This window comes from Lithobates pipiens, unplaced genomic scaffold, assembly GCF_037356315.1.
Source record: "Lithobates pipiens isolate NorthernLeopardFrog02 unplaced genomic scaffold, aLitPip1_a1.2 Scaffold_13, whole genome shotgun sequence".
NCBI classification, from domain to species: domain Eukaryota; kingdom Metazoa; phylum Chordata; class Amphibia; order Anura; family Ranidae; genus Lithobates; species Lithobates pipiens.
Window position 1 is genome coordinate 70194069 of NW_027507718.1, and position 27241 is coordinate 70221309.

The window sequence follows — 27241 nt, forward strand, 5'->3', positions numbered from 1 at the left end:
TATATATATATATATATGAATATATATATATATATATATATGAATATATATATATTGTAGGAGATGCGAGGGGTGAACAGCTGGCTCAGAGACAGTCCAGTAAAAAATAAAAATGGCTTTATTCAGCAAACTGGCAAAAACAAACAGAAGATACCACAGGCTGTCTTGTCACACAGATGTGCATACAGATAAAGCTAACAGTTCCGCAGCATACAGGCTTACAGGCAATAGTTCATGACTCTCATCAGAGCTACAGTCTTTTATGTGGTTAAGCTCACCCAGCAAGTACACAATCCTGCAATGGAACTTTCACACAGTGTGCTGCCGTGTCTCTCTCTCCTACTCAAACAGCTCTCCCCTGACACTTTCAGCCCAGCTGACAATAAGCGGGTCTTAAGGGTAAGTACCTGCCTTCTTCGATTAACCCCTTCTTAACCCTGCCCCAGGCTGACCCTCTACATATACTCCCCCCATTACAGGCCAGGGGTCTGAACACCACAAAACCAAGTGGCAATAGACCCGAAAAAGGACATCTGCAATCTGAGGTACCTTTCCTGGTCTATGTACCACTACAAACTTGAAGTCCTGTAGAGCAAGGAACCACCGGGTGATTCTGGAGTTTTTGTCTTTATTTTGGGCCATCCACGTAAGGGGCGCATGATTTGAGACTAACTTAAAGGGTCAACCCAACAAGTAGTAGCAGAGTGTCTCCAAAGCCCATTTTATTGCGAGACACTCCCTTTCCACAATAGAATAATTCCACTCAGCTGGCTTGAGCTTCCGACTCAAGTACCCAACAGGGTGCTCATCCCCCACAAACATCTGAGACAGTACTGGACCCAGACCCAACTTTGAGGCATCTGTTTGTACCAGGAACTATTTTTGGAAGTCGGGAGTTACCAACACTGGTTCCTGGCACTAAGCTTACTTCAACAGGCAGAACGGTGCTTCTGCTTCTGCACTCCACCGAACAACAGTTGCGTTCTTTCCCTGGGTGAGATCAGTCAGAGGCGCTGCTAGACTAGTACAGTTGGGGACAAACCACAATGTCAAGGAAAGAAATAGCTTCCACCTTGTATAGTTGGGGTTTAATCATGACCCTGCCTACAAAATACCCCAAGTAACCGGCCTCCTCCAACTCAAGCTTGCTCTTTTCCGGGTTCACTGTGAACCCCGCCCTCTGGAGCACATCCAAGACCAACTGGACCTTCGGTAAGGGACTCTCCCAGTCCTGACTAAAGATGACAATGTCATCAAGATAGACTCCTGAGAATTCCTTATGAGGACTCAGGACGAAGTCCATGGCCCTCTGGAAAGTAACTCAAACGGCATTTGGGTATATTAGAATAAATAAAGATAATGATCAGCGCAACTTATATACCATATAATCATACAGGAATTGAGTTCCCTGTATAAAACGTATGCAAGCTATAATGTGTAAATAAATAAATAAAGTGCAAATATGCGAATAATCAATATTAAGCAAATGCTGTGCAGGTAAACCTGGCTAATGAATTCTTGTGCAAAATACTACTGTGCAAACAAATATACAAATAATAAATATAAAGCAAATATTGCTGTGCAGACAATCCTTCCTGTGCAAAATACTGCTGTGTAAACAACTAATATAGTGCAAAATTTTATATAGTATGCAGTCCTTTATATACACCTTATGGTGTATAGGTATACAGGTAAAGTCCTACTATATTAGATGGTAATATCCGTATAAAAGTTATTCGTTATAGAAAAGTAAACGTGGAGAACAGTGCAGAAAGTGCTGGTGTGCAGCGATGTGACAAGCAAACTCTTCAAGTGACATCCACTGCTTGATCTTCGTGTGCCCCACTCAGTGCTCTCTATGCTCTTACCTCCAAGTGGGTAAAAAAACGCCACTAAGATCTCTATGTTGAAGGGCCTGAGTATAGTAACAGGGGATGGTATCTCTCAGAGTGCTGTATTCCAATGGTGGCTTCCAATTGGTCCGTTCAACCGTTTATCCACAGCAAATAAAAGCAGGGAATAAACAGGAATATCCCATATTGTAATATGTCTAACTTATGTTTATTAATCAATAAAAATGGCTACTTACAACAAATAATCATAAAAACAGCAGATCTGTAATGTACGGCGTTACAGGCGCCTCTTTGCGTCATTCTTTTGTAATCCGGTCACTTCCCTATGCATTACATTATGGCACGCGATTTCATCAGGGGATCTGCATTGGTCTAAAACCTTGTCATTTTATATACTACAACAGGAAGTGCTTTGTCGGCCATCTTGTTGGATACCTGTCTCCAACGTGTGCACGGCCATTTTTTTGGTCAGTGAGAGTCTATTATGATCTCATATAGTGCTCATAGCGGTGGTCATATTTTAGGTGGACATGTAAAACAATCAGGGCTAGCTGTATATATTAATATAGCTGTAGATACACATAATTAAAAACAAGGATATGTCTAAAAATCTGGTATCTAAAAGGGGTGGATCAATAAATGAATATATGTCCCACTAATGAAGATACATATCGATCCAAATATCTTCTTATTAACCCCTAATGGGCAACTGGTAATAGCTAAAATTGTATAACGATGAACCAATTATTATAGATCTTTAGTTAAAACCACTGAAAACAATATAAAATATTGTTTTAAATATACAAAAAAATATAAATAATAAAAAAATATTCTAAAATATATATAAAAAACTGAAAATGATGTCAGGTCATGAATATTACAGAGGCTAAACATTTCTTAAAAACAGTTTAAGTCAAACTCCACATTCAATCCATCTAGAACTAAATTGTGTAGAGATGAATCCATCTAGATTCCTTTTGGCTGATAGATCTAATTTTATGGGATCCTCTCCATGGTTTTTTATATTTCTCTATGCCCCAGAATGTTAGTTGTGACTGTGAAGGGTCTTTATTATGTACCTCTAAGAAATGTCTGCTCACATTGTGTTTGGGGAAACCTTTGTATATATTTTGGATGTGTTCCCTCATTCTAACCATTAGGGTTCTTTTAGTTCTGCCTACATACTGTAGATTGCAACTATACAATATAAAAGGGAGACAATACAGTTACAATACAATAAAATACAAGAGAATTAAGAGGGCCCTGCTCAGAAGAGCTTACAATCTAAAAGGGTGGGGCAGGTGGTACAAAAGGTTATAACTGTCGGGAATGAGCTGATGGAAGTGGTAAGAGATTAGTTTGAGACGTGATAGGCTTCCCTGAATAGATGAGTTTTCAGGGATCGCCTGAAGGTAGCAAGAGTAGGGGATAGCCGGCCCAGTGGAGGTAGCGAGTTCCAGAGGATTGGAGAGGCTCTGGAGAAATCCTGGAGATGAGTGTGGGAGGAGGAGACGAGAGAGTTTGAGAGTAGGAGGTCTTGAGAAGAACGGAGGGGACGATTTGGGCGATATTTGGAGACAAGATTGGTGATGTAGCTCGGGGCAGAGTTGTGAATGGCTTTGTATGTTGTGGTTAGTATTTTGAATTTAATTCGCTGGGTGATTGGGAGCCAGTGTAGGGATTGGAGGAGAGGGTTGGCAGACACTGAGCGGTTGGTAAGGTGGATAAGTCTGGCAGCAGCATTCATGATAGACTGAAGAGGAGATAGCCTATGGAGAGGCAGGCCAATGAGAAGGGAGTTGCAATAGTCAAGGCGAGATATAACAAGGGAGTGAATGAGGAGCTTGGTGGTTTCATTTGTTAAAAAGGGGCAAATTTTAGAGATGTTACGGAGGTGAAATCTACAAACTTTTGACAATGATTGGACTTGGGGCTGAAATGACAAGTCAGAGTCTAGGGTTACACCTAGTACCCTGGCGCGAGGGGAGGGCCTGATGGTTGCATTGTTGATTTTGATGGAAAAGTCATGGAAGGGGGCATGTGCAGGGGGGGAATAATAATAGCTCTGTTTTAGAGAGGTTTAGTTTAAGGAAATGGTGTGACATCCATGCTGATATGTCAGTTAGCAGGTTAGTGATGCGAGAGGAGACTGAAGGAGTGAGGTGAGGAGTAGACAGATAGATTTGGGTGTCATTGGAGTATAAGTGGTATTGGAAGCCATGGGCGGTTATCAAGTGACCAAGGGAGGAGGTATAAATAGAGAAGAGAAGGGGTCCAAAAACAGAGCATTGGGGGACCCCCACAGAAAGAGGCAATGGAGAGGAGGATACAGAGTTGTAGGTGACACTGAAGGAGCGCCGTGATAGATAGGCAGAGAACCAGGATAGAGCAGAATCTCAGAATCTATGATGATGATGATGAGCAGAATCTATGATGATGAGGTCATCTATAAATCTCTTGTAGAAGGTCAATTCCCTCTGAGGGTTTTCATAGACCGATTGCTCCTCCCACAGTGCCATGAATGCGTTTGCTATGCTCGGGGCAAATTTAGCTCCCATTGCTATGCCTGTGGTTTGTTTATAGAACGCTTGGTTATGCCACAAATAGTTTTATTTTAAGCAAAAGTCAATACACTTCACTAGAAATTTCATTTGTTTACATATAAGGGTGGTGTATTCTCTTAATTGCCATTGTATGGCATCACATGTCTGATGGTGCTGCACTATAGTATATAGTGACGTAACGTCGGCTGTGGCTAGTATCGATCTGCCTTCTAGTATGGATACTTCTTTTAGAAGTTATAAAGTATGCTTCGTATCTTTCAGATATGCCTTGGTTTGCTGTACAGCAGGTTATATAAAGCTATCCAGGTATTGCCCCATTATAGAGGTGAGGGAATCAATTCCATTCACTATGGGTCTTCCTGGTGGGTTTGTTTTATCTTTGTGTGTTTTCAGGACTGTATATATTACAGAGATTCTGGATGATTCCGGAATTGTGATATGCCATAACCCCTCTGGTGTGAAAAATGAAGTTTTTTCTTTAGCCTCAGGGGAAAGCGGGATCTGTCAGTATACCTTGGTCAAGTCAAGAGTGATGATGTATCGGGCCTGTCCTAATCTCTCGATTAACTCATCCACTGGGGCATGGGATACGTGTCTAGCTTGGAGACTTCATTTAACTTGAGAATAACTTTATATTAAAGTTATAAGCAACTATTTTTTGTGAATGAAAACTACTCATTCAGTGTTTAATATGTGATTAGCTGTGATTGGCCACCGCTAATCACATGGTAGGATGGGCTGCGATTGGCCCTGCCTGTACCATGTGATGACTATGACCAATCACAGAGATCATCACAATAGTACACAATGAAAGGCATATAGCAGAGATTTTCATTGTATACAACTGTCAGGTGATCTGCTGCAGGCCGGTACAGTGATCTGTCATCGGTCATATCCAGTGACGATCCTGGGAGGACATCATATGTTCTCCTAGAACAACAGTGCTCCTGCTGGGCCATAATATTACAATATGCTGGGTGGAAAGGTGTTTAAGCATTTCCTTGTATCTGCTAAGTGCAGAAATGCCTGTTAATCCTGCAAGAAATCCAGTAACTTCCTGTGTACTCTGGGGTTCATATATTAACCACTTTCAGACCGGACCATTTTGCTGGCTTAAGACCAGACCACCTTTTGCGATTCGGCACTGGTCGCTTTAACTGACAATTGCACAGTTGTGCGATGTGGCTCCCAAACAAAATTGCCGTCCTTTTTTTCCCCACAAATAGAGCTTTCTTTTGGTGGTATTTGATCACCTCTGCGGTTTTTATTTTTGCCGCCATAAACAAAGAAAAAGCAATTTTTTTTTAAAAAAAAGCAATTTTTTTTACTTTTTGCTATATAAGTATCCCCCAAAAACATATAAAAAAAATGTTTCCCTCAGTTTAGGCCGATATGTATTCTTCTACATGTTTTTGGTAAAAAAAATCGCAATAAACGATTATTGATTGGTTTGCGCAAAAGTTATAGCATTTACAAAATAGGGGATAGTTTTATGGCATTTTTATTAATAATTCTTTTTTACTAGTAATGGCGGAAAGATCAGTGATTTTTATTGTGACTGCGACATTATGGCGGACACATCGGAAATTTTTGACACATTTTTGGGACCATTGTCATTTATACAGCAATCAGTGCTATACAAATGCAGTGATTCCTGTGTAAACGACACTGGCAGTAAAGGGGTTAACCAGGGGTGGCAGTGTAGGGGTTAAGTGTTCCTAGGGGCGTGTTACTAATGCGTGTTACTAACTGTGGGGGGCTGGGCTTTGTGTTAGTGAACACTGATCTTTGCTCCAATCACAGAGCAGAGATCAGCGTCACTTGATGCTAGGCAGAACAGGGAGATGCTGTTTACAATGGCATCTCCCTGTTCAGCCTCCCCGTGAGATGATCGCGGGTATCCCCATGGCGATCGAGTCCCTCGACTGGACTCATGGGAGTCCCGACCAGCATGCAAGCGAGCTTCTGGCGGCGCGCACGCGATGGCAGGGCGGCATATAAAAATGGACGTACCTGTATGCCAATATGCCTGCCCGTGCCATTCTGCCGACGTACATCGGCGTGCGCCAGTCGGGAACTGGTTAAAGACAAAATGACTGTTCACTTTGCAAGGGAAGTTGCACTTTGTAAGAGAATTATCCCCAGAGCTTAATGAATAAACTAAATCGTGCAAAAAATGCATTTTTTTTATTTACCTTGCACATGATTAGGTATTTTTTTCAAAGTAAAATTTCACTAAGCTTTGGAAAAAATATATTGCAAAGTGAAACTTCACTTGCCAAGTTAACAACTTTTTTATCTTTAGTGAATCAACCCCTCTGTCTCTGAAACACAGTTATCAGTTAGCAATGTTTTAAGCCCTGCCCAGTTTTCTCTGTGTACTACAAACTCCTCTCCTCTATGATATAAAATACAAATATTCCTAGATACAGTTCCCAGTTTTGTTATTATGTTCATCATGTCGATCATTACTAATTTTTTAATTACCTATGATCACAATCTATCAAGCAGAATCTTAAATATTTGGGGAAGAAACTCTTTGCTATATATTATTATTAAATGCAATTGTATGGATATGTGTCTGCATGCAATTACACAGTTGAAAAGCTAAAAATATGCTTTATTCATCTCCAAATTAATTACTTTATTTTCTTTCAAATTTATCAGGTTGGATAAGAACAGCTCCACACATTACCCCAATCAAGCTACAAATGCCAAATTAACTATATTCTGCATTTGTGAAATTCTTTACAGTGAGGATAATGGGACAAGCTTTGCAATGTCCACAATTAAAAAACCTTTAGTTTGTCGACCATGTATTTGGTGAGTAATCATTACTATTTCAGCAATTCCCACTAGAAGGTTTCTGATATATTATGCTCTCCAACGCATTATGCTGTGTACCATGTACATTTTTTACATTGTGGTGGTCATTCACACGTGTTTTGCTTTCCTTTGATTAATATTTTAATATTTTCTTTGGAGCATTAATGGCTTTTTTAGGTCCACTAATATTTTATATTCATCAATGGTAAGGCACATTTTTTTCAATCATAACATGTTTTAGTAAAAAGTCTACAACTTTAAAACATATCCAGCCAGAAGCTGCTTTCTGGTTTTGTCACTTTTCTTAGTTAAACATTTTCATTTATTTTTCCTGTGTATTTTTATTCTCTCAAAAAATCTAATTTTGTATATTCTGAACATTTCTTATAACGAAAAAAAAAAAAGAAGACAGTGAAATCCAGCTAATTAATTTTGTAGCATGTATTGTTGAACAGCCTTTGGGAGTGGAAACATCCTTTTGCTTTATAAGCAAAACCCATTTAAATTAGAGAGTATACAGTATAGTGGTATGACATTGAAGTGTTACCTCATAGTTCTCCTAAAATAAAGCCTACATGTCTACTCATGTCTAGCTACTCATTCAGTCAGCAACCAGTGCAGTCAAAGAAACAAAAGCCTACAGAGACAGAGATTATGGCTGCTTGTATATTTACTAACAGGGGCCTTGAGACTTATTTCTGCAGTGCCTACTCCACCCCCTTTTCATTTCTAATGCTAAATTTGTGCAAATATTTAAAGATTTGGCCAGGCACAATAAAAAATAAAAGAACAACATAAACACAAACTTTATATACTAGGCTTTGGCTCTGTAGGCCCCAGCCCAAGGGTTACTTATAGTAAATGCAACCCTGTATATTTAAATATAGAATAACTGTCACAAGTTTGTCAAAAACAATAAAAAGATGGCAAAAGAAGGAAAAGGAGGAGAGGGTGACCAAAGGCATTCACCTGCACTTTCCATAATATAACAGCAAGCCACTGTCCAAATCAGCTCACAGCTGTGGGATTCCCTGCCCCGCAGACCCACTTTGTCATTGAACCTTAAGCTCATCCTTTGTGACAAGGTATGGTATAACACAGCAATATCTACAGATATCTTTACCACTGAGGTTTCTTATTCAGTTAAGGACTGCCCTATAGCAGATTTATTGCTGTCGATTGGCCCTCCTGTGCAGAATCATAAAGCCGATTTGGGGGTGCTGGGCATTGGATGTCCTCCGGCACCCACAAATCATCCGGTAGAGACACAGAATGGACAGAACCATGTGAACAAGGCTGATCTCCATTCTGACAGAGGGGAAGGGATGGATTTTTTATCCTGACAAAGCAGGAAATAAAATCCATCACTTCCCTGAGTAAGGTTGGGTTAAAATCTAAGTCGCCCACAGCTCACAGCAGCGCAGCACAGCATTTCAGGTGAGATTTCACCCTGAATTTTTTCCTGAATTCGGACCTGAAACTGACCAAAAGACACACAGGTCCAGCTGCAAATTCACACTGGAGCTGCAGCGGAGATATGTGAACCAGCTCCATAGAGAGCAGGTCACAATGTCCTGCTATTGCGAATTGGATGCGGAGAACCCGCATCCAATTTGCGCTAGTGTGAACCCAGCCTGAAAGTAACACACATAGTACAGTAAAATACTGGCTAGGCACACAGTAAACCCTTTGATAGCCCTAGATGTTTACCCCCCTCCCAGCCTGTGTCATTAGTACAGTGACAGTGCATGTTTTTAGCACTGATCACTATATTAGTGTCACTGGTTCCCATAAAGTGTAAAAAGTGACAGATAGAGTCCGACTGTCTGCCACAATATCACAGTCCCGCTATAAGTCGCTGTTCATTTCCATTACTAGTATTAAAAATATAAAAAAATTAAAATGCCAGCATATATACCATTGTTTGTAGAGGCTAAAACTTTTGCACAAACCAATTAATATATGCTTATTGGTATTTTTTTATTGTATATGTTTTATAGCAGAAAGTAAAACATACTGTTTTCTTTTTTTTTTCAAAATTGTTGTTCTACTTTTGTTTATAGCACAAAAAATAAGAAAAAACGCAGAGGTGATCAAATACCACCAAAAGAAAGCTCTTATTGTGGGAAAAAATAATAATAAATTTGATTTGTGTACAGCATTACATTACCATGAATTTCCAGTCAAATTAACTCAGTGCTGTATCGCAAAAAAATGGGCTGGTTGTAAAGAGGGGTAAATCTACCGGAGGTCATGTGGTTAAAGTATAGTCAAAAAAGTCAAAGCTTTTTTTGTTAGATTTTAATAGAGAATAGTTAAAACCTCAGTGAGGTTTTTTTTTGTTATTTGTGTCCAACTGGAGAGTTTCCTTTCACTTCTCCTCTGTACCTGTTCAGGTGGCAACTCAAAATTTTGGGACAACAATCAACAGGAAAAAGGTTCTAAAGTTTCCACAATTCACAGCAAAAAAGTTTTGCCTTCAAATATACTTTAAGTTCATTGCTTCAACATTTTTTTTTCATGTTTCTCTACTCTTTCGTTCAGCTCCCAGTAAAATTGCCCTTCACCTAAAATAATTACAGTATCTAGAGTTTCTTTGTTTCTACTAAAAGATTAATACAGGCACTTGTCATTCCCTGTCTCAGTTACAGTAATTTGCTGCTCAATGGCCTTCTGTTTTTCAGAATGACATCTATCCACTTGCTATTGAATGTGGCTGTGAGGCTGATGCTGCAGCCATGTACATGAGTGTTATATGTTACCTCTGAGATAAACCCATGAAGCCATGCACTTTCAACTAATCATCCAAAGTGTTTCGACAGTAACCATATTTTTGTAAGGAGGTGATATGTGAAAGGTTAATGTTACTTTAAACCTGGTAATGCATTTAAAGTTTGCAGTTTTATTGTTGCTAGTAGTGTCCAGCTTTTCTGTAGAGCTGCACTAAATTGAACCTTCTGCTTCCAATTCCATCTGTCATTATAGTATTGCTGCACTAATTTAAACCCTCCCATTCTCTAGTTCAACTTCCCTTTTTTTTGCTCTGAAAGAGTATGGTACAGTTAGGATCAAATGCAAATTGTGCTGTTAGGAATACTGTCACATAAATGTGATACAACATGAAATTAAGAATTTTAAACGAAAGACCATTACATAGACATCACTACTGTAATTGAGCCCAGACAACGTATTTGCATACATTTTAAAATGGAAGTAAATCACAAAAAAAATTAAAAATTGAGCCCCTGCAGGATATTGTCATTATGTGTTAGTATGCACCACATATGTTCATGGGATATTATTTCCACCTATAGAGCCGATGCTTAGTGTTACTCTGGCCCTCCGTTTATCTATTTCATTCATTTTTATGCACATATATTTTTTGAACGATCAGGGGCCTATATATGCATATATATTATATATATGTAGATATGCGTCTATTTTGTTGCATCCTCTATCTCAAGTAATTGTGCTGTTACCATGTGAATTTTTCGTCCGACTGCTCACCTACATTGTGGGCAGGTCATCTAATTTACCCTGGATTTCTGCCATAGGTGTGACCCACCCCCTGTCCAACCACCGTCTGTTTTCTTGGGGGGTCATTTTCAGTGTCACTTCTTGTAAGCCATATCGCTGGATCACTGCCCCAGCTTGGTTTCTGTGACCGTGGAGTGCTTTGGGACCACCTGGGGAGAGGAAAAAAGTTTTTAAAGGATCTCCCTGTAGGAAGCCTTTTCTCTGTTGAACATACACTATTGCAGGGGTGCTCAACCTGTGGCTCTCCAGCTGTTGCAAAACTACAAGTCCCATCATGCCTCTGCCTCTGGGAGTCATGCTTGTGGCTGTCGGAGTCTTGCTATGCCTCATGGGACTTGTAGTTCCGCAACAGCTGGAGAGCCACAGGTTGAGCACCCCTGCACTATTGGGTAATTATAGCACATGTCTGCACTGTATGCTATTTATTGTTCTTCCATTGTGCGTAAATAATTTTGACATTTGTACCTTAATATATTTCTCTTAGCAGGCCGATCCTCTGAAGAAGACCCCCTGTATATGGGTTGAAACGCTTCAGCCTTATTTTGCATATTGTTGACTTTTTATTATTAATGTTGCCATGAAATTCCTGTCTGCAGGTGTATATTCAGTTTAGTTTTAATTTTCCTACTGGAGCTCATTTTTTAACCATCATAATATGCCCTTTGGTACTACTAATAAACAATTCTTTTTTCATATAACATCAACTTCATTTTCATTTCTTTTCATTTTCTGCCTAAAAATCCCACTTTGGGGGAATCCTTCTCCCTTTTTCGGCATCTTCGGGGTGAGCAGCATTCTTTCATTTCCCCTTGTCTTTTCTTTGCTGTATGCACCACATACTAGCGCCGGATGCCAAGGCTTCCATCTTCACACAGTCTTCCTTCTGGGTTTGTGGGCTTTGGCTGTTTGAATGGCTGAGCTGCGGTGACATCACATCCATGCCTGCAAACAGGAGTCACAGCAATGGCACAGAGCTCTGAATAGACAGCACCATTCATTTAGAGCTTAGTGTGCATGTGCTGGTGACATCACCATCTGCTACTAAAATAAATATCTCCTAAACGATATTTACCTACAGGTAAGCCTTATTGTAGAGTTACCTGTAGTTATAAATCAAAAAGTGGACTTTACTACTGCTTTCAAACACAGTAAAAGTGGTTTAAAACAAGCCTTTGTTGACCTCTTTAGCCACAGGTATTGTGGACTAATTCATCCTTAAGGCCCATACACACGATCAGACTTTTTGACAACAAACATGCAAATTAGCTGTTTTGGAACAACATCCGACCGTGTGTATGCTCCATCTGACAAACTTTTTCCGTTTTCATCGGACTTTTGTTGGCTGTGCGAACGGACAAACTTTTTGACAACATAAGTCCGATGGAGCAAAGTCCGATCGTGTGTACACAAAAGCCATTGGACTTTAGTCCGAAGTACAAACATGCATGCTCGGGAGCAAGGACCAGCACGAAGAGGTCGGTCTTGTAAAACTAGCGTTCGTAATGTAGATAGCCCATTCATGACATGTCAAATTTTGAATTTTCTAAATACAGCGTACATTGTCTTAATTTTTTATGGCTTAATAATAATAAATATGATTTGCTGGTGATACTGACGAAGTACTAACAAACATATTTTACATAGGACTTGTGTTCTAATGATATCAAAAAACTAATTTTGTTTTTTTTGGACATTTTTTTTATTGTGCATTCACAACATAAATCAAATTCTTAAATTATTTTAGACATATTTTCTGTCATCACAATTCTAAATTTAAAATGATAAACCGAAAGAGCAAATGATACATGGAAAACCAAAACTATAGCCTATTAAATCAGACATAAATCAAAAAATCAAACATGCTAAATTAGTAGCCCCAAAACTCCCCAGACCACTGGCCTTGTTGTGCATCCTGGGGCTGATTTTGCCACTGACCACCATGCTGCTGAGGTGGGTGGGCTTGCTGGGGTGGGTAGGTTTGCTGAGGTGGGTAGGCTTGCTGAGGTGGGTAGGCTTGTTGTGGAGGAGGTAAAGGTGTGTGGTCCAAATTACACACATGAGATTTGTTGGTTAGCTCCCATTTCCTGGCTTTTCTGAAGAGCTGGATTATGATATCCTCACATAGCTCCCTTTGATCTGGATCAATTTCTCTGAGTTTAATAGCTGTAAAACAGTCAAACCCTTCAGCACTATCGGGTGCTGTGGTGATGACCAAAGTAGCCCTACTTAGGAAGTCAGCTGTGGCCTCATCCAGGTGGTGGCTCTTCCTGGCCCTTTTTTTGGGAGGACGCAGGGGAGGGGTTCTGCACTCTGTTGTCTGGCTGCTGGGCCCAGCCTCTTCTTGGCTCAAAAGTTCCTGTGTGTGAAAAAAACATCAACAAAACACACCTGTCTGATTAACAAACCAAACATTAACAGCGCTAAATATTATTTGCAAAATAAAATGTCAATTATGCATAACCATACATAAAATTGCATCATAAACACATAAAATCGCATAAAAAATGCATATAAAAACATTTCATAAATGAAAAAATCATAGCAGCATTAGCACTGTTACTGCTACATATACCGCAATGGGCTACCAGTCCATATAATTATTAACAAATATATACTCTAACGCATACAGCTATCTCAAATGTGCAGAAAAGTTCAAGTGATATTATAACAGTAAACAGGGTCCATATGTATCCTTGGGAGAAATAGAGAGAAGTAAAGTCACGCAAAGTGTCCCACCACTTCCCAAAAGTGAGAATATCCTTTCCTTCTGTTATATACCGTCACCATTCACACCATGTGCAATATCCCACAGGTGGCCACTTACCAGAGGGTCTATGCCAGGGGTGTCCAAACTACGGCCCTCCAGTTGTTCAGGAACTACAATCCCCGTCATGCCTAGTCATGTCTTTGAATGTCAGAGTTTTACAATGCCTCATGGGATGTGTAGTTCTGCAACAGCTGGAGGGCCGTAGTTTGGACACCCCTGGTCTATGCAATCAGGCACTTAATAAGGATGTCTCACTGCTTTATACCAGCACTCCACTCTTCTAATAATCCCAATGGTCTCATTAGTGTCAGAAGCCTGATCAGCATAAGAGTTATGACTCATCAGTTTCTGCAACCCTTTGTCCTTTAGCTGTGTTCCTGGATACATGGTGTCCTTGTGAGAAGATAAAATGGGTATCTCCAATATGTTAATCAACAACACAAAACTCCAGCGCTAAGCTTTTTTGGTCTTATGCTGACCATACAGCATACAATTCTCTATGGATCTCCCCCAGAGCTACCAGAACCACACAATATGAGGCCAAATCTAAACACCTTCAATGTGCGTGCAACCAGACAGGCCCCTGTACCACACAGCTGAAGGCAAACCCAAAGGAAATTGAATAAGGTCAAAAAATCCTTATTATTATATCCTTATATATTTATATATATATATATATATATATATATATATATATATATATATATATATATCATTTTTTTTTTTTTAGTCAAGCTTTTAAAGAATGCTGTCAAGCTGAGCTCCTCCTCCTCTTCATCCTGTGTAGGATCAGGCTCATTACCGGTGGCCTCAGCTGATGCGGAGGGCAGTGTAGAGAGCGATCTACGTGGTACTGTTTGATCCCTTAAAAAATGGAGGCTATTAAAATACCAGAGCTTGGGAACATAGACCTCTTCAGCTGCTGCTCCAGTCTTTTTGGTTTCCTCTATCTTCTTTCGTTCCCTGTTATACATACTTCTGAGGCCCCCAATTTTTGACATTTTTTGCTCAATTGCTGCTATCCTCTTGCTTTTATTGCAATAGTCTTTATGTTTGACTTGCCACATACAAGTGAGCTCCCTGTATTTTTCGATAAATTGGCTAAGGAATTTGTGAGAATTTAAACTTGACTTCGCCATTTTGATCTCTGCAAAACATAATAAAAAACAAAACCATAATGGGTGGTGTATAGCTCATAAGCTACTCACAATATGAGCCTTTAATTAAGCTGTAGGGACGGGCTGTATGTTCGAGCCAAACATGAGTTTGACTTGAACATTGGCTGTTCACCCAATAGCAAACCATTTAGGTTGTTTGTGACAAGTAATAAATCCACAGAACACCCTATAAAAGCCTATGTGAGAATTCCAAAGTCTTAATTTTAATCAACAATATGCAAGCTATTATCCTAAAAAACTTTGTGACCCAGGGGACATGTATCAATGCAAAAGAACGTTTTAACCAAACTGCCATTTTTATTGGGCCCATGGACTTTAACCTCCTTAGCGGTAATCCCGAGTCTGGCTCGGGTTGGAATTTTAATTACAATAGCGGTAACCCCGAGCCAGACTCGGGCTTGCACCGCTCGATGCAGGGGATGACACAGGTAACGTTACTTACCTTGTCCCCTGGATCCAGCGATGTCCTCCGCGTTGTGTGATCGAGCCGTCCTCCGCTCGATTCACAGTGCCGAATGCCGCCGAGCTCCGTTCCCTGCGGCGTTACAACGCACGGGAGCGGAGAACGGCGGCAAATTCAAAAATGTAAAAAGACACAAAACACACACAGCACTGTAATCTTACAGATTACAGTGCTGTAGTAAAAAATACACACCCCCTTTGTCCCTAGTGGTTTGTGCAATGCCCTGCATGCACTTTTATATTATAAATACTGCTTTTTACTGCTTGGAATTTGGAGATTGTCCATAGCAACCAAAACATGTCCCTTTTTCATTTTTCTTTGGATTTGATTACATTATTGAATAATTTTTATTATTCTTTATTATATTATAAACTTTATCATACCCGGGATGTCCGCTAGACTCTGGTTTGAAGAGATTTCAGAGCGTTATTCCTAAGAATTACAGGACTACAAAATAAAAGCCAGATTTCCATGCAAAATAATTGTACCGCTTTCAGCACCTTATTCCAGACTGAATCATACCGCCAGGGAGGTTAATGTTTAAAAGTGAAACTAGAAAAGTAAAATCTTTTACATTTCGTACCTGGATTTGTGTTGGGGGGGGGGGGGGGGTTGGGGGGTGGGGGAGGGGCTGGTGGTTAGGTGTGGATGTCTATAGTATGCCTATAAAGTTGCATAAGTTTCCCATGTTTAAAAACAGTCCGAGAGCAAAATTACATTTCCAAAGTAAAAGTCATTTAACAGTACCAGCGGTAGCAACAAATTTTAGAAACGTACCTTCCTTTCGCGTCTACCTTCAGCTTGCATCGGCTTGCGTTCGTCTCCCGCCTATTCTGAACGTTACCTTGCATCATATGTTCATGCTTTATACGCGGCGTATGCGGCAAACCTCTGCTCTCCGAACGTCATGATGTTGGGCCGTGAACATATTACAGATTCTGCAATGCTTTGTTAATATTTAACGTTCGTGTACCATTGACTTTAATTGTTGTCTTTATTCATGTCCGGACTATTTTAATTATCATATACATACATTATATATATAAACTTGATAAACTTTCCATACACATATCTAGCAAAAAAGTTCAACGCTTAAAATTTTTGATCGTGTATAAGGTGGAGTCCATCGTATATTCCGATCGGACCTATATACAGTCCGCGTGTTAAGCTTGACATATAGTGGACATGCGTGAAACTCCGCCCCTGACGTTTCTTTTCTGTAATATTCCCTGCCCCTTCTCCCTTCGTTGCGCAGTCAGAGTAAACATAGCGGAGACACAGATGCAGTCATCTAGTGAGGAGGAATCCTGATGTAGGAGGAGGAGATTCAAGGCCAACAACATGTCCTTTGAAGAAATGGTGGAGATGGTGGACATCATCAGGAGGGAGGACTATGATAGGAAACATGGCCCATACCTGCATCCCAATTTAGTCAAGGACCAAATCCTTAATAGAGTGGTAAACACTCTGGAGGAGAAGTTTGGGGTGCAACGGTCCAAAAACCAGTTGAGGAAGCGCTGGTCCGACATTAAACTGAGGGAGCCGGATCAGTACCTCAAAATAAAGAAGGTGCGTCGAAAAAGTAAGTACCTGTCATACGTTCCCATTATAAATAGCAACTTGTATGCATTTTTATACCGTTCGTATGTTTGAACCAACGTTCGTATGGTGATTGTTCATTAGCGAATACGATGTTATTAGCTGATCCAGGGTTATGACTATTTTGGTCAGGATCATTTGTCAAATTGAGAAAATATTATTGTTTAGCTGTCTTTGAAATTTGAATTAATTGCAAAATAGATTCAGAGGAATGTAAGGAGAGGGCATACAGCTGCTGTTTCCACATCTGGACTCAGGAGCGCTAGTGTGCGACATCAGAGAAACTTGTGCAAGAAAGGTTAAGTATTTCAGTTTGGTTAAAAGGGAAGTTTAATTATGTCTTCAACTTGGATCTCTTCATAAATAGACAATTGTACACCACCTCAAAGCAATGTTTCATATCTGTGTGCTAAAGTATACCTTTTGTTTGATTCTCAAAGGGAAGAAAAGACTCAGACAACGACCCCGCCAGGACCCCCAACCTCGCCGGGACCCCCAACATCGCTGGGACCCCCAACCCCGCCGGGACCCCCAACCTCGCAGGGACCCCCAACCCCGCCAGGACCCCCAACCCCGCCAGGACCCTCAACCTCGCCAGCCTGAATGGCAAATTAGCCCCAGTAACACAGAGAAGATGGAGGAAAGAGAGGTGGAGGAAGTGACAGGGATGTACACTCCACCAGGTGAGTGCCTGACACCCTAGCTTCACGTAATCTATGTATGCCCACATATTTCTAAATACATGTTTTTAACCCATTTTTAGATGATGTGCTGGTTGTGGAACAAGAACCTGAACCGTTCACTCAAGACAGCGCGCAGAGGCTCATCTCAAAATAATTTTCTTAATTTCCTGCTGTAAAAATATAAAAATGTTTTAATAAAAAAAAATCTATATAAATATTTTGATGTTGAAAAAAAATGATCAAAAAAAATCTATATATTTTGATTTAAAAAAAATGATCAAAAAAAATAAATAAAAAATATATATATATTGGTGTTGGGAAAAAAAATGATCAAAAAAAATCGATATATTTTGATTTAAAAAAAAATTATCAAAAAAAAACTATATATTTTGATTTAAAAAAATATAAAAAAAATCTATATATATTTTGATGTTGGAAAAAAATGATCAAAAAAATCTATATATTTTGATTCCAAAAAAAAAAATGATAAAAAAAAAAAAAGCACATGTGGCACAGATTAAAAAAGTAAAACTAAAAACAATGTGTGGCTTCTTATTTTGATGCTCAATACCAGTATATTTGTTCAGTTGCTGTAGTTACATTGACCGTGTACTCTAAAATGTGTGTAGCCGAGATACAGCACAATATAAAAGTTAGCTCAAAGAGAGATTGTCTCCTCATGTTGCACATCAGGTTGGTTTAAACTAGTGGCAAAAAAGGACAAAGATCATGGCTATTTGCAAACATGAAATTAAATATTATTTTATGAATAAGTAATCTATTTACAAGTTAGCAAGAACATTTTGCTGTCAAGGCACTGCCCCTTGGACTACAAAGTAGTCCATATATTGTTCACAGACAAGACGGCCATTCTGGGAGCCCAAACCAGCACGTGCACTTTCAAGAGCTGGCATCACAGCCTCTTCAGCTGGTCCAGAAAAAGCCTCATCAGTTTTCCCTGAGGCAATATAGCTGGAAGCATTCCTCCTTAGAAAATTATGGAGGATGTAGCAGCATAACACCACATGATTAAATTTATATTCTGCCAAGTTTATGGCAGTTAAAAAGAGACAAAATCTGCTGGAAAGAATTCCAAAGGCATTTTCAACTACCCTTCGGACACGAGAGAGCCGATAATTGAAAACCCTTTGTTCTAGGGTTAGGTTCCTTATTGGAAAGGGTTTTAGAATATGTTCCCGCAAAGAAAAGACATCATCTGCCATGAACACAAAATTGAGTCCCTCAATATTGTCCTGAGCAGGTGGCAAATGTAAGATCCCTTTCTGCAGCCGGTCATAAAATTCAGTATGCATCAGCACACCTCCATCAGAGTGATGGCCATTCATCCCAACATCAACATACAAAAAATCATATTTGGCTGACACCACAGCCAGCAGAACTATGCTGCAAAATCCTTTATAATTAAAATAATATGATCCCGAGTTTGGCGGTGGAACTATCCTCACATGCTTGCCATCAATGGCACCTCCACAGTTGGGGAAATTCCATAAATTGGCAAACTGGGCCGCCACATCCTGCTATTGTTGGGTGTTTGAAGGAAACTGTGGAATCAAACAAATAAAAATAATGAATACCTGAGTACATAAAATTGCAACCATATTTGACACAAACATTGTGGGGCAACAGAATATTCTAACATTTAAATGTGTATTTAAAATAAAATGATAAGTTACAATTATATGCTCCCTCACCCCCTCTGGTGGCACGTTCTAAAAAACTTAGGAGGGGGAGTTGGGTATGATGTTTTGGACAAGTAAACACTTCCATGAGAACTAAATGCATTAAAATGTAAGTTTAATATGGCCAACCCATTCATCTTTACAAGATTGTCAGGCCAGTGGACAGGTAAGTAGTGGCATAAATCAAAAATAAGAATGTACATTGTAAAAATCTAGACACATTTTGACATACATCGTAAACAATAAAAATTGTTAATAATGAGTGATCGATATGATGAAGTTAAAAAGCCAGGAAACTGGCACAGCACAGGGATGGTGGGAGCCATTCATAATGATAAATTAATCATAAAGTATAATTTGTAAATTTTGAAGGTAATCAGGCAGGCCCTTGCACTACATTATTTTAAGAATTTAGCTTAACTCAAAAAATAAGGTACACAGTGTATGTATTTAGCTAAATCTGCAGATAGAGTAGTTGTATTGGTTTACTCTGCATTTTTTAGTATTGTTTTCTTTTGTTTTGTTTTCTCTTGATTTTTTTTTTGGGAGGGGGTGTTAAAAATAAACGTGTGAAACACAAAAAAGGACGCTTGCACTCTGCATGAATTTAAGGGCAGGAATAAGATTGGGACACATTTTAGGTGGTGTTTAGGGTAAGGAATAAAGCATAAAAAATACAGTGTTAAGTACTAGGCTAGGAGTGTATGGGCCCCGTGTAGCATGCTGGGGAGGTTAGTGAAGGGAAATATGCATGTAGGCCACAAAAAAGGTTACAGCATGCATGAGGACAAAGAGGACATTCATTCACAGCATATTACAAAAATGGGAAGGATGGAATACAAAAAATATAAATTGAATTGCAAAACATGAAGGTGATATTAAAGCAAAAAAACTTACACGAATATAGTCCTTCTGCAGGACTTGGATGATGGCACAACATGTCTCAGGAATAATGACTCCCAGAGCCTGGGGAGAGATACCAGTGGTAAACTTGATATCCTGGAGACTCCTCCCTGTCGTCAAATAACGCAAGGTGGCTATGAGCCTTTGTTCTGCTGGAATAGCAGCTCTCATGCAGGTGTCCTGCTTCATGATATAGGGGGGCAGCAAGGACAATAGTTGCTGAAAGCAGGAGTCCGTCATCTGGAGATAATTACGAAAATCATTCGGATTATTCTCCTGCAGCTCACGCAATAAGGGCATATGGCTAAATTGGTCACAATTAAGTAGCCATGTTTTGTCCCAAATACTCCTCACCCTACTACTCCGATTATTCCTAAACCGGGCTAAAGTTACAGCAACAACTCCAAGCCCATAAATAGCACGCTCTCTCCTAGGATCGCGAAACATACATAGCTAGTTGGCCAAAATGGTCGGAAACAAACAAGAAACGCACGGAACGGAAAACCGCGAATCAGCACCGACCAAACATCCACTAACTCGAAATTAGCAGAAAGAGCCGAAGGGTGATGCCAGAGAATTGAACATCCTCTTTTGAAGCGTCGTCTGTACGTTGTGATGTCACTAATTTCGTGTTTGTTGTCAAAAAGTCTGATCGTGTGTATGCAATACAAACTTGTGGACTACGCCCTTTGTACAAAAGTCCATGGGAAAGTTTGTACAAAGTCCGATCGTGTGTATGAGGCTTTAGGCTCACAACAAAAACTGTAAAGTTGGGTTTGAGTTAGTTTCTAACAGCTTACAATACCTGTTGTTTGTTTACATTAGAAGCAATGGCAGAGGAGAATTAGATTTCAGTGCTTCAGTCGTGAAATTTGTAAATAATTTTTTTCAAAGTGCCTACAGCTACAGAGTTCAGTGGTAGCTTGTGTTAATGCTCTTTTACAGTCATGTATGTGTGAATACCTTGGTGTTAAACTTCCTGTTAGATTAAGAGTGTGTTCATGTCAGTCTGGGTGGACTCAATCCAGTAAGTAGCCAGTTCAGTGAAATGGCAGGGTCAGCATGCTAGACAATTGTTGGCCCATGCCTTAAAGTGGAACTACACTGCATCTGAGCAACACAAACCAAACACACTAAGTCATTTTTAATATTTAAAGCAAACTCCCCTATCAATCCATGTGGTCTGAACTCAAATTCCTCCACCCTAAACTTGCTCATCCATGTCTTTATGGACCTTGCTTTGTACACTGGTCCAAATCATTTGGTGGAGGGGATTGTGGTGTGGGGTAGGCGCCTTAGTTCCAGTAAAGGGAATTCTTAAGGTGTCACCATACCAAGATATTTTGGACAATTTCATGCTCCTAACTTTGTGGGACAGTTTGGGGATGGCCCCTACCTGTTCCAACATAACTGTGCACCAGTGCACAAAGCAAGGTCCATAAAGACATGAATGAGTGAATTTGGGGTGGAAGACATTGACTGGCCTGCATAGAGCCCTGACCTCAATCCAATAGAACACCTTTGGGATGAATTAGAGCGGAGACTGCAAGCCAGGGCTTCATGCCCACATCAGTGCCTGACCTCACAACTGCGCTTCTGGAAGAATGGTCAAACATTCCCATAGATCCACTCCTAAACCTTGTGGACAGCCTTCCCAGAGTTGAAGCTGCTATAGCTGCAAAGAGTGGGCCAACTCAATATTGAGCCCTACGTACCAAGACTGGGATGCCATTAAAGTTCATGTGCGTGTAAAGGCAGGCATCCCAATACTTTTGGTAACATAATGTGTGTGTATATATATATATATATATATATATATATATATACACACACACACACACACACACACGCACACACATACTGGCGGCCATATAGTGGCTAATATAGAGTATTTAATGAGTCACCTTATCATTGGGTAAAGGCAGAACTCAATGACCTACATCAGTAAGCTAGCAAAAGCAACAATGATAATGTTGTCATTTTCAGTTTACCTCTAGTTTTTTTTATACAATTTCATACAAATTGGCCCCAGAGTCACTATCCTTCTGATGGTATTACAGTCTTTAGAAATGTAATACATTAGGAGATTGATAGTGAAGTGTCCCTCATGTAATCACTGATAAATGTACTTCTGCTTCTGCCTATACAATCAAGCCTTTTCAACTTCTTTAGCTTACTGTACCAACTCTTTGTTACTTTTTTTTGGAGGGGGGGGTCTTTGTAGGGTTCATGTAATAAACAAGCATTCAGGTGCTTTTTATTAAAATGGATGATCCATTTTTTTCATGGTATGCCATTATCAATCAAACATGGCTTTTTTTCACAACCTGACAACCTGTCAGCATATATTAGTGTTGCATTTATTTTGGATTATAATACATTTTCATATTCTATGAAATTAATGAGGAAGGAATTATATCTCTAACATGTAAGAAACAGAACCATCAGATGAGTTGCATATATTTTTTTGCAGATAAGGAACTTGCAGAGGGAGAAGTGAATTACATGACTATCTCTTCCTCTAGGAGTTCTTTAACATCTACACAACATTGGTAGTGAATCTAGGTCAAGCAAATAATCCTCTCAGTCATGTGGTTGTAATCTGCTTCTCATCTCTTGCATTAACTCTCTGTTGAGATATCTCCTCTATATATAGATAAAGTACATCCTAGGGGTAGTGAGTGTGGCTGAGGGGAATTGGTAGGGTTAGTCAAATAATTGCCAGAATACCTATATATTTTTTTTATAACAACAGTCTAGGTTTATTGGTGTTGCTTCGTTAATGTTCTCTGCTTCAAGATAATGTTCAAGATAATGACCCTTTTCCTAGGATTTTACTAATACCATCAAAAAGCATAAAAGCATTGCTTTTTTTAAATTGACAAATAGTTGAAACCAGCATAATTGTATTATAAATTACAGTATATATTATGTTAAACTCAGCATTAAATCCACCTCTTGGGCCTATTCAGTAATCCACCTCAGAGTGTTGGCCAAGGTGATTATCTGCAAAGTACTAGTACATATACCTATTCCTATACACTAGCATTTTTCCAAGGTTTCTTTGAGGAGATGGGGAAGCCATAAACTCTATACTTTTCATGGATCAATGTCTATTTCTTCGGGAGATGAGAGGAAACACTACAAACTATGTTAATGCCATAAATCAACACCAAAGGACATACCACATTACCAGTAAGGAACATAGAACACTTTGTTACCTATTGCTAGAATAAAGCTAGTATATTCTGCTACAGAGAATCCACAAGGAGAGCGGAAAAGAGGGAACTGCAGGGGACAAAATGGAGGAACATTTTCTACAAGCTTTCTAGACTTGGACAAAACACAATGGGAATTAACGTCCAACATATAAATATCCATCATTTAGGGCAGATCACCCCCCAAAAACATATTAGAGCATACCGTAGATAATGGGGAAATGGGAAGAGTACCAATCATTTCAAAGCTGTGTATGTGGATTTTCATTTGAAGCTCTCATATCTAATTATAGGTATTAGTAGGTATTAACGACTTAATATGGGAATTCCCGTATGGCTTTTAGAGGTTATTTTTAAACAGCATTTTATGGACTGTTAAGGGCACATCCATATATAAAGTATTTACTGTGCAAATCATCATTAAAGCCCAGCTTTAGGCAAAATATTGTTTCTTTAATTTGTGTAGCACTACCCCCGGAGGAGATGCTGACTATGTTGGGTCCTCTGTTCTTACCTTGACTCAGCCCCACTAACACCTCAAGGTACAAGTGACAGATGTACATGAGCTGTTTCTCAATACTTTAGGGTCACCCAGAAATTAGAGACCTTGCAGCAAAGAATAGAGTGTATTATAAAGTAAATATCAGATAAGACAGGGTATATCAGCAGCAGATAGTCTTATAGGTCTAACAGTGCTTAACAGAAGGCAAATGCAAAGTTAGAGAGAACAAATGATGATCAAGCTCCACAAAGGATCTACACAGTGTCAACAAATGTAACAATAATAGGTCAATGACCTGCTCACCGGTATTCTTTAGTGATCTGGGAAATCGTGACCCCACTGGTACAGTAACAGTCTGTTGGCATCACAGAAGCAAACTTAAGCAGGAAAGAACCAGATCACTGTGTCGTACTGTATGCCCTGGTTCCCCTGGTAGCAGGTGGACAGGCCTCAGGCAGGTGTGGACACTTTACAGTTCTCAGTCCAGTGATCTGCTGCATCAAAGCAACCGTAAACAGTTCTCCTCAACTCCTCAACATCAAACAGGCATGTATCAAAGCGTAAAATACAGAACACAGGAACTTACAAAGTTCAACTTGGAAAAGTGAAGACAATATCAGACCTGAGTATGTACAAACTGGGCTGATATTGCCTTCATCACATGGGGTGTGACCCCTGAAAAATCCAAATTTGGAAGATGCACACAGTGTGTCAACATGTGCTAACTCCCATCATGGGGATCAATGTACATGCTTTGGGGCTGCAACCCCTTCATCTCAGCCAATTTACACAAAACATGTACATTTATCCCCCATGATGGGAGATAGCGCATGTTTACACACTCTGTGCATCTTCCAAATTTGGAATTATGCAAAATACAAAATTTTTTGGATAAAAAGCAAAAATAAAACCCTATCTAGTTTTTTCGTTTTCACACTCTCCCCAAAACATCAATGATGTTCTTCATTTTATTTTTAACATCATTGATGTTTTGTTGTACAATTTCCAAATCCCTATTGCACCCCATTATCTCCCCGATCAAGATCTGTGCACTCTTACTGGTAAAACTGGAATCTTCCTCCACATCACCTAGAAAAAAAAAAAACAAACACACCATGTAATCCAAATATGGTGATATACATTGATGAGCTTACCGGAAGCTGTGTTCTCCGACACTCACCTGTTGTGGTGACAATTTGGCCAACCTCCACGATCTCTCCTTCTTCCTCCTGCTCCTGCTCCTGCTCCTCTGTTTCTTCTTTTGGAAGTTGCCCTTCTTTGGGAGGGGTGTGGTCCCTGGTGTCCTCATGGTCCCTGGTGTCCTCATACTTGCCGAGTCTTCTCTCCCCTATGAGAATGTAAACAAAGATTAATTAGCACACAGAGGGCAGAAATAGGAATATGAAACATTGCTTGGAAGTGTTGTACAATTGTGTTTTTGGGCCGAGTTACAAGGTGAGAACATTATTGGGGCCACTTTGTTAAGCTGGAATACTTCCCTGCAAAACAATGTTTCCTACGAACGAACAAAACCATGACTTTTAAAGTGGCCATTTTAAAATGCACAACATGAAATCAAAGCACATGGAGCATGTATGCAAGCAGAATAATCATATGAACACACGACAACTACTTACTTTTTTTAAGAACACGCTTGATCCTTAGGTACTGCTCATGCTCCCTCAGTTTCAGGTCTGACCAGCGTTTTCTCAGTTGATCCTTGGATCGGTGTACCCCAAAATTCTTCAGAAGACTCTTCACAACTTTATTCATGATCTTGGCCTTTCTGATATTTGGGTTTGGGTAAGGTCCATACTTCCCATCATAGTCGGTCCTGTTCAATATGTCCACCATCTCCAACATCTCTCCAAAAGACATATTTGAGGCCTTAAATCTTGTCTTCCTGGATCGGGACGTTTCAGGCTCCGGGCTTTCCTCACCCTCCTCCTCGTTAGTGGAACTATTATTGCGCACCTGCGTTCTCTCCGCCATGTGCTCTCCCCACTGCGCGGGAAGCGAAAGGGCGGGGAAGAGTCTGGAAAGAACGTCAGGGGCGGGCGGAGTTTCACGCATGCGCACTGTATATAAAACGCCGCACATGTGTATCGTCCGTACGATCTGGGAGGAGAGTGTGAGTCACGGACGCGGCGAACGTGGAAACAAAGGTAACATTTTTAACTTTGTGCTTCACTAGACTAGACTACTTGTATCTAGGCCGCTGTTGGGACAAGATTAGGAGGGATTTTAATTGCATTATTAGTATTTGAGGGTTTGTCTTGTGCTGTGTCTTGCAGAATAAATGGACCCATTCAACAATGCCAACTTTATGGGGCTATTCCTCGAGCTCTACATGGAGATGCCCTGCCTGTGGCAGTTCCACAACACATTTTATAATGACAGATCAAAGAGGAACACAACACTGGAGAAACTGCTTGCTTTGGTGCAGATCAGGGTCCCCACGGCAGACATGACATATTTGAATCGCAAAATTGTGGCCATGAAGCTTACATATTTCAGGGAGAGAAAGAAGCACCTGGAGTCCTTGAGAGCAGGAGATCCAGATGCTGTTTATTACCCCAGGATGGTGCACTTGGACAGGCTGCATTTTCTGGTAGACCAAGGGGTACCCAGGCCACCACTCAGGCCACCACTCTCCATGCTTCCTCCAAGGCATCCTTCACCCCCAGCTGAGGCTTCTGATGACCAACCTGGGTCTTCCAGGCAGCACCATGTGGTGGGGCCAAGCTTCAGACAGGTATTGCATTGTTGAACATATTTCTTGTGTTACATTTAATGATGTTAACTAGATGTTCTTATTGATCATTAAGTTGAGATTTTTCCAAGTGGTTTACATCTCAATAGACAGTAGTGACCAAAAATGATTGGGACGGGAAAGAAAAATGCTGATGTCAGAATGATAGTCTGTTCTATTTGGTAACAGTCAAATAGCAAAAGCCAGGAGCACAAAATGTTGTGATTGATGATCAAAAAACTAAAACTATGTCCCCTTTTCATACACAGGAAGACCTCAGTCGGGGGGAGGCTGTGGCAAGTGGCAGCCAGGAGGTCCACCAACACCCTCCTTCTCCTTCTGCCCCAGCTACAGGAGCCCAGCCACAGCCTGGAAGGATGCCTGGTGGGAAGTCCCAAAGGAAGACCAGAGAGTGATGGCCTGGGATGAGTCTGGTGTGCCAGAAGATGCAGCCTCTTGAAGATCACCATCCTGGGGACAGAAATGGCATCTGAATTTCCTGCTCTCTAGGACTTCAGGAGCAGACTTCTCTCCCTGAGATATCTACTCCTCAGGCCACCAATTTTTTTATATCTCATTTAGTCATGTCTGCCCTGGGTGCCAAAGGCTGCACCAAAGTTAAGAAGTTTCTCCAGTGCTGCGTTCCTAGTTTTATTTTGGAGAAAACAAAATACATTTTATTTTTGTTTGATGAAA

General features: G+C 40.1%; 1 long non-coding RNA gene across 1 annotated transcript; it reads left to right on the forward strand.

The window, feature by feature from the left end:
* The first annotated feature begins 244 nt into the window (after positions 1-244).
* Positions 245-27241, forward strand: LOC143976014 (uncharacterized). Its single transcript, XR_013272450.1, has 3 exons — positions 245-399; positions 7085-7240; positions 26815-27241. It is a non-coding gene; the product is annotated as an uncharacterized LOC143976014 (long non-coding RNA).